The 9,495-nt window shown below is 40.2% G+C and overlaps 1 protein-coding gene across 2 annotated transcripts in view; it reads right to left on the reverse strand.

Annotated features, from left to right (window-relative positions):
- Positions 1-8,575, reverse strand: part of LOC131987924 (leucine-rich repeat and fibronectin type-III domain-containing protein 2) — a 169,907-nt gene extending 161,332 nt beyond the window's left edge. Inside the window, exon 1 of one of the 2 annotated variants that reach the window (XM_059352854.1) lies at positions 8,241-8,575. The gene's annotated coding sequence lies outside the window, so the exon portion shown is untranslated. The remainder of the gene's footprint in view (positions 1-8,240) is intronic. The other variant, XM_059352852.1, reaches the window with a different exon arrangement.
- Between the last annotated feature and the right edge of the window lie 920 nt (positions 8,576-9,495).

Below are 9,495 nucleotides of genomic sequence, written 5' to 3' on the forward strand. Positions count from 1 at the left end.
CAACAACAACAACAACAACAACAACAACGGAGATCATGTGGGAGTGGAGAACAGGGTGACAGGAAAATGAGAAAGCCAGTTCTCGGCTCTCACAGGCCAATTGAGTCTGGAAAGCAAACAAAGGAAAGCAGGAGAATAAGATGAATTTAGCCTTTGTAATCTGACTCACGATATAATTTTTCCTAATGTGTTTAAAGTGCTTAGTCATGATTGTAACAAGAGTCTGAGTCATGCCCCAGACACACTGTCGTCCATACTGCTTCCATAATTATTGCACCAGAAAACATCTTCCCACTGACTGGAAGTGTTCTGAAGTTTCACATGCACAGCGCTGCTGCTGCATCTCTGCGTCCCTGCGGCCATATTGGTCAGTCAGCAGTGACATCTTAATGTTCCGACTAGTGTTTCACAAAGGAAGGGAGCTGTCGCCTATGTAAACTCCCCGAGGTTGTCTTTAATGCTCCACAATGGCCCTGCCCTCCGAGTCTGCAGCTCACTTTGATATATTCTGAAGTCAAGTGCTTCCTGCTGAGACGACCATGGAAAGCCACAGCATGGCTGAGCAGGGTGGCCACGAGGACAGCAGCCAAAAGGGCTCTTTGTCACAAAGTTAAGCTGCTACCCAGAGGCAAAGCACCTGAGAAAGAATATGTTCTCCTTTCCTGTAAATATAAAGACCTGCATTGATTTACAGGGTTATGTGCTGCTTGATTTCGATGAGCTGACAAATTGAGAAGCAGAGGAACATTTAGAGTTCATAAACCCATTAGAACATCAATATTAGAGGGTGATTGTAAGGTGAATTGCTGTAATAACATAGTTTATCATCCATCCACAGTGCCGTGTATTTGCCTTTTCACTACCCAATGTGCCTGAGTGGAGATTTCTTGAACAACTTCATCTACTCCAAGGTGGAAAGTAGTTTTAATAGAACATAATATTCCAGCCACTCTTACTGTACAAAACCTCACAGTGCCACCTGCACAGGGTTGGGGAGTAACAGAATACAAGTAACTAAGTTACATATTTAAAATACAAAATATGAGTCACTGTATTCTGTTATAGGGGCAGTTTAAATTGGTGGTATTTTGACGACAGTTGCTGTCTTTGGTGGAAGGGTGTCGCATGGACCAAAGGAAGAACCCAATACATTTTGGAGCAGATCTGAGCCACAGGATGGATACACAAAATATTTTCCACTTTTGTTAACATTGTGAGATTGGGCATTGACCTTGGCGGAGGTCTGAGCTCTCCCAGTGCCCTACTAGTTTGTTTTATTTCAACCGATCTTAGATAGTGATTATCACCTCACAATCATGTGCAAGTAGGGCCCAAGTCCAACTTCTAGTCGGTCCAGTCAGTTGTTATTAGCCAATTCAATGGCATGACTACTATAACGACAGTAGTATACATTTTAATAGTAACCCTCCATGCAGGTACAATATGTAACTTCTAACAATCACAAGACAAATGTTAAATATTTTGTTGAGTTGTGTACTTTCCCAAATGTTTCTAACAAACATAGAGAAATCTGTCATTTTAATCAACATTCAGTTTCATTTCTCTGTGGCGTCATTTTTTCTTTGTGCATGTGTCAACATTTTTTTGGTTTTGTTAGAAGTTGTCATAAATTGACTTTTTAATCCAGTTTTAGGCCACATTTATTTAACACACTTTTTAGATCTTGGTTGTTTTCACCAATATATTTTAAGCAGATTAAGGATTTTGGTCTGCAGTAGTTTGCAGCAAATCTGAACAGCATCAGAGAACCATTGACTTTTAATGTGAATTTGTTTTCTCCAGTGTTTTATTGGTATTAATTACCTGGTCCATTTGCTTAGAACAGAGAATTCTCCTCCAGGTAAAACCCTTCTGGACAATGAACACTGAAGGAATCTGAATCATGATAACAACTGCAATTATCCCACACTACTACATGAGGATACCGAACTCTTTGGTATGTTATTGTTTTGACAAGGAGACCCCTTGTGGGAGAAATTACAAATTGTTCATTTAAGTAAAATTTTGAATGAAGGACCCATAACTGATCATTTCAACACTGTGGAATTACAACTTTCACTTATTTAGGTAAAGGATATGAAGATTCCCTCCACCACTGTAGATATTCCTAAATATAAATATATATTGTGTCATTGGGAGGATGTTAAGTAAGGCACATACAGTAAAAACAAACAGTGTTTTAAAAGGCTTGAGGGGAACTCCGTTCCAGCTCAGCTGGTGGGAAGCTCCAGGTCTCACACTTGAGACTAAAGAGGCAGTTGGCAAACAACAGTAGCTTTTTTTAATGCTGAAAGCTACAAATTTGTCTTCACAACATCCAAGCTTGAGGTAATATTTGTATTATTTATTCAATCAGTGTCAGAATACAGAGCTCATCTGTGCAATGCTGTTATGTAAACAACTCTCACATACCAGGATTTCCCACCAGCACATGAATGCACCATCAGGATTAGGGGAGGCCGGTTTGGTTGTCACACAGGGCTTTTTACAGCCAAACTGGAGGGTGTTGTTTCATCATTTCATATCAAACATTTAGCGAGGTGTGGGGGATACAAAAAATGGAAGAAAGGAAGAATTTTCTAGTTTTTGTGGGTCAGAGTAATCTTTAATGTCAGGGTTGTTTTTATAATAAATGTTTTGGGTTGCATGAGTAAAATTACATGGTTTCTGCCCAAAACTGCATGGGATTAGCATAAAGTCTGCAAAGGGGAGACTCATGATTACGAATATAACCCCATATTTTTATTCAGATATTTTCTCTGTGGCTTAAATCAGAGCCAGCTACAGCCCCTGAAAGAAAAAAAAGGCAGAATGTAGCACTAAGGGGTTAAAAATAAGTAAAAAAATAGTAAAAATTGTGACAACCAATCCCTTTTTTTAAATGAATGCTTCTTCTCTCTCATTACCATGCAATAATAACCCAACTTTGACAGGAAACTATTAAATATTACTACCTCAAGCAAGTTACAACGAGAAGTTGAATTTCAAAGTATATTTATAAAATGTAAAAATATTAAATTAATAAAACACCTGCCAATAAAAACAAGAATAAAAAATGTTGTAGGATGTAGGATATGTTGTGTTTTTCTCTACTGATTACAGACAATCAGGATCTCTCTAGAGCCACGATGCTCAATTATCTAACAAAACCAACCTCAACATGGAGTCTATTCCTACAAATACTGGGGCTCCACCCAAGCCTCTGATTCCTCTGAACGCTGCATGAAGTGTCAGCTTCACTCTGCACATATGCTGCACTTCCAGCAGCTGGACTGTGGTCACCAGGCACGAACACAAACAAAAAACCGACTCCAGGAGCGATGATTAAATTCATTAGGGAAATGTTTCCCTCTAATGCAAGGCAATCTGAGGTGAAGAAGCACATGAAAACACCCTGCAGCTGCGCTCCATTCGCAGGAAGTGCTGTATTGTATATTCATTATTTTACAAACAGATCAAACATATCTGACTGCCTGCATGTTGGCTCCTCCTCGCTTCTGTTTTGGATTTATTTATTTATCGCTTGTGTTTGCTGCGCACCTGTCTTGTTCTGCTGCGGAAGGTGAGTGAATGGAGCCATAAGGCAGAGTTTTCTGGAAAGAAACCAAGCCCTCATTTTCAGCAGACTTGGAGATGTGAGTCGTCAGCGGCGACTCCTCAGAGGGTTTAAGGCTTAAATCCCAAGTTATTTTCCACTCAATTTTTCAACTTCAATTGCCTTCCATGGAAGCTATTCCACAAGAACCAGAATTGAATGAGAATTGATCCCCTATTTATTATGTCACTGTGTGTGGCGTTTAATAAAATAGTCCTCTGCTTCCCATTCCTCCCACATCTTTCTCATAATTTCCCTTGCAAAACAACGACGCTCTAACATTCTCTGGGAGCCTTCTGTGCATGTTGAGCTTCTCCCCAAGGTAAAACTGGCCTACTTCTGAGTGCATCCTCAGCATCCATCTGCCGTAACCGTAAATTGTGTTTGCCTGCAATCGCAGGTTATCTCATCTGTCAAGACAGGCCTATCAATTTCACCGAGCAGTCTCGACAGAAGGCATTAACCCTCCAGCATCATTCTGGCATCAAGCATTGACAGACAATAACTGCTAGTGATATCAACATATCAGATGAGCACTGCTGACAGTTCTGTTGTGACTATTAGCAATGAGAAAATAAAGACCAGAATAATAATGAATCCAAACTGAGTAAAAAATGAATTAAACAGTTCCCGCGCATGTTGTTCTGTGGCTAGAATAATATGATTACAATTACAGGACAATTAGCCACATCCAGTAAGCCACAAGCTGAAACTGAACCAACAGGTGGAATCTAATAAAACTACAGAGATGCTGTGAAGCTACCAGCCAACATGTGATGAAACTCAAGGACAGAATAGAATTCCAAACTTTGCAAGTTATAGAAAAATCCCAAAATATTGAATATTTTCAATGTTGTTTTTTTTGCAGTGGTGAACTGAGGGAGGGTGCAGGGGGGCAGCTGCCCAAGTTTGGAGAAAAAAACACAGTAAAATAGCCCTTTTGGATGCCCATATGACAGGTAAAACATAAAAATGTGCCCTGCAGGATGTCCTTCCAGTGAAGAAACCATAAAAAGGTGCCCTAAATGGAGAAAACGTAATAAAGTTACATTTAAGGTGGAGAAAATGTGATACAGTGCCCTTCCAGTGATAAAGAAATTGGCTAGATATCAGCTCTTAAATGTAACTCTTATGAGTGATTTTTGTTGTTATCATTATATTTATCCAAACAAAAATAACTGTAGTTGTACCAGGAATTAAAATGAACAAGAAATTGAAGAAATCAATGGTCTAATATTTTTTTCAGTGACTGTAGATCTGATTTATTATCATGGAAATGTAACTTTCTTTTCTTTATAATCTTAATTATTCTTAAACTTATTCAACTTACAAGCCCAGAAAACATATTTTCTTAATAAGGTTCTTATTATGAGTGACTGACTCATACATTATTTACAATAGATGTGAAAACCAATGGCGGGATGTAGACTGTGAAATACAATCCATCCAGTACTGCACTAATTCAAAATCTGAAGTAATTGTATTTGAATATTTTATCCAGCTTTAGATTTCTACTCATCATCTTCTACTACATATCAAAGCCAATGTTGTACGGTTTACACCACTACATTATCTGACATCTTTAGTTTTTAAAGGACAATTTTAATGTCTTTCTATCCAGTGACCATGTATCTCCTAATGTGGTGATTTAGAATTTAAATGGTTGTCATAAACTAAGGATGGAGTGGGGGTTTACAAAAACTCTCCTACTTCTGGAGCTAAATTAACTCTTTAAAATGGCTCTTGACTTTGCTGGAAAAGACATAATCACAAAGCTGAAAACGAGTGAAGTGGCTGACTTGTAGTGGAGAATATTTGTATTTCTTTAACTCAAGTAAAAAGATCTGAATACTTCTCCCATCACTGGTATAAAACAATATGGGGTCAAGGAATTCCTCCTTTATGAGGCTATCGAGAATTATCACCAGAATCTGCAGCTCCTCTCAGCTTCACAGAGCTTTATAGTGAGTTCAGCTCATTGTTTAGCTGTCCAGCCCACAGCGTTATTGTTTTGGTTCAGGCTCACTGCTCTCAGCTGCAGCAGCAACTATTTTAAGAATAAAAAGCTCTGAAGACCAACTGTACTCTACCTGCTCAGCACCAAACAGCATGCGGACACAGTTAGCAACAAACTGATCAACACAGTGCAGAATTTAGTAACCAAAGACACAGATGTTTCTCTCAGGAGTGGGTAGAGACGAAAAACAGAGCTAAAAGAGAATGAATATTCAGCCATTTTGAATGTTATCACTGGGTTAAATGGGCATAATCAGTGGTTATCAGCCTCATAGATAGAAAGGGCCTGTTCCACCTTCTAGTAGGTTCAGGAGGCTGTTATCATTTCTTCACGGTTAAAGTTTTAAACATGTTGTTAACCGTGTGCAATGAAACAAAATACTCAGTTAGGTTTAGATAAAAATTATGATTTGTGCTGAAATAAGTACGACTTTAACTTAAGTTTCACTTTAACACGGCAAAACAATTTGTGGACTTTGTCGCTGTTTATACCTCACTACCCGTCATACCATCTAGGTCACCGCTTAACTATTTTGTACCTCCCTTGGGATGATAACAGCATACTGGGGAAACCAAAAGGTTGAGTCAGCACCACAACACCACAACATTACTATACTAGTCATAACAACTGATAACACCCATTCAATCAGCTGATAGCATTCAAAGCAGATGGAATATAGTATTTACATTCATCAGGTTGATTATCAATGATCTGACAAGAACATATCAGCCAACCAACCAACCAACCAACCAACCAACCAAGAAGGTTCCAGCTTTACCAACTAAATTTGCCATATCAACTTATGATTTTATGTCAGTGTGTTTAACACTTGTTTCTGCTGCCCCCAAGTGACTTAAAAGTTGTATTGCAGGAAAATGGTATACAGCAGAGGTTTTCAAAGTGGTCTTCAAAAGAAGATCAGCTAGAAAAGCTCAAATGTGTGTTTTCGTTAAATATAAAGTTTAAAGAAAGAGTAGTTTGAAGGAAATGTTGGTATGTTTTCCCTCTTTCTAAGAGTCAGAAACTAAAAAATGCCCGAGGTCGTACTTTATTTTAATGTCAGACAGCAATATTAAGATATCTTTGTTCAATTAATTTGAGCATTTTTGATCAAATAACATAATCATGATCCTATAGGTGTGACTGGATCAATATAACAATGTAGCGATCAACGACCCCACACAACATCAGTACAGATTGAAACTTAATATTTTCAGGGGGTTTTAGCGAAGCTGTATAGAGACAAATAAAGGGGATTATATGATACTAGTTTAAAAAATAATATGTTGAAGTTGTGCACTGAACTGTATGTTAATAAAAAATTAAACAGTCTCTTTATTCTGCTTTCACGTGAGCTATTTTTGTCCCATGCACACACCTCCATTGTAGACCTGGACAGTGAGATTCACTGACATAAATTACAGTCGCTGTGGCAATAAATAGTAAGGCCTGGATACCAACTGCAGCTGTCAGTGACTCATTTAGTGTCAGAATCTTTCTGCTTTCATGAATAAAAACACGGTTGAATCTCTAAACTACAGAAAAACCTCCACACTGTGTATCCTTCAGACACAATCCTTAACAGTGGGATTTTTCGGAGAATACCAGCCATTCAAATGTCGATAAATGCCCCATTGTGGGAGTGAAAGCGTCCCCTCCTACTGCAGCTTTATACTTGTGTGCGCTGTCCGTGGTGCTGAAAAGCCTCCACTGACCGACTCTACCTCCACACTCGGATATCTTATTGTGATCCCGCAAGTAGTGCTCTGCTACTCTGCTACCACTTGTAATCCACAAGAGGGTGGTGATTACAGTGGGTGGTGGCGTTACACCGCTTCCCATGGTGCCTCATGGCGGCCATCGATCCCTTAACCAGACACACACATATGCGTGTGCACGCACAAGTGACTGGTAGTTTCATAAAAATAAAAAAATAATCATGATATAATCCTCTCTCACATGCGCATTCACGCGCACACACCACTCCATTCATGCAACTTAAAGGGAGTTTAATAAACGTTTTGGCTACTGTAATCACAAGGGAACATTTTGGAAAGAGTAGGCTAATCTCTCCCTCTCCTCCTTTCTCTCCTCCTCTCACTCTCCTTCTCACACACACACATTATAAGAGCCCAAAAACACGCACGTTTACAGGCTACACACCCAGGATTAGTATGCGTCTGGCACAACTATCCAACCTCTCAGATTTTCTTTTCTTTATTCCCATGCAACGCTATAACCTTCTCCACATATGTAAGATTACAAAATGAAATGACAACAGAGGCACACAGCTCCACTGCGCTGAACACATTCACAGCGATCTTACTTTCTGTGGATACCTGTGATTGTCCAAAGAGTGCGAGCCACCTTTCAGCCCATTAACACCCCGCCAGCCGTTACAGGAAATAGAAATTCAGAGCATGTGAAGCGTTACAAACAGTATTTAGCATTTAAATAGAAATCGGTGCGTTAGAATTTGCAGGCACTCCAGTTTAAGGTGATCAGATCCAGCACATACAGATGAAAAGCAACAGAATAAACTGGTAATCTGAGCAGCGATCAGTAAGAACTCTTGAATGTATCAGACTATTAGTGTTATTTTCTTACCTTCAGGGACGGACCAGTATCCATTGTGTGCCACCGCAGGCTCTATTCTGTAAATTCTGTTTCCCTGGTTCGAGGCTACAGCCGCTCCCTTCCCATTCATCCACTAATTCCAGGAGACAAACTGCAAAACCAGCAGCCCACCGAGCCGCATATCGCTTCTCGCACTTCTCTCCTTGACAATTTTTCCCACCAGCAGATGCTCAGGAAAAACTGCGCTTTTTGCCGGGAGCCAAGCTACGACGAAGAGCTTCACAGCATATTTGTAGTTTCCCCCTTCAAGTAAAAATAACTAGCTGGCTGCTGATGTGTGTGTGTGTGTGTGTGTGTATGTGTGTGTGGGCTCGTCTATGTATTTCCAGGCGTTTTTTTTAGACAGAGCTGCTACATGGCACAGGCGTGTTTCTTTTCTCTCCCCGCGGTGACATGTAGTTTAGTTGTCAGTGAAATCACAGTAAGTCCTTGTAATTTCTTTTTTGCACATCCAAAGTTGGAAAAAAAACGTGAAAATAGTACATCCAAGAGAAAGTTTTTTGGTTTGTTTTCAATGATTCAGGAGTGATTTTTTTCGTCCAGGAGCGAGGAGACGGAGAGGTGCGAAGTCTCTGCGCTAGAAAGACTGCAATGGAGCGGCGGATAACCCTAGATGGCACAAACACCATGAGGTATCACAGAGCCCACCGGGAGGAGGAGGGAGGCAGCCAGGTCACGGAGAACCACAGCGCATCCACGCAAACACACACCGGAGAGAGATGGCAGCGATGATGATGATGCGTAAAGAGCCACTTTGGCACGGTCCGCAGCGAGGACGGTGTTGTCTGCAGGAGATTAAGGACCGACCACGGATTAGTGCGTGCTTAGCGGTGTTTAGCGCTCACAGCAACAAAGTAGCCTATCAGGGCAGTGGGAAACCTGGCGCTTACATTATGCAGAAAATAAAGTCACTGTTTGTGTTATTTATCGTTGCAGGAAGCGCTCGGTGCATGCGTTCATGTCCAGGCTGCATAAACTGCAGGTTGCATCCTGTTTGACCTTCAGAAACCAGGAGAGCTCACTTCCGTGTTGGAACACTGACACGGTGACAGATGATCATTGAAGAGATAATCAGTAGTCCCTCTGACAATGTACTTAAGTACATATTTGAAATGTAGTGGGGTAGAAGAAAAAAAACTGGCATGACTTGTACTCAATATGGTACTTTTTTCCCCATTACTTATGCAGAATGTATCCATTCATGTAATAGTCTATTCTAGTCTAC

This window comes from Centropristis striata, chromosome 16 (assembly GCF_030273125.1).
Source record: "Centropristis striata isolate RG_2023a ecotype Rhode Island chromosome 16, C.striata_1.0, whole genome shotgun sequence".
NCBI lineage: Eukaryota > Metazoa > Chordata > Actinopteri > Perciformes > Serranidae > Centropristis > Centropristis striata.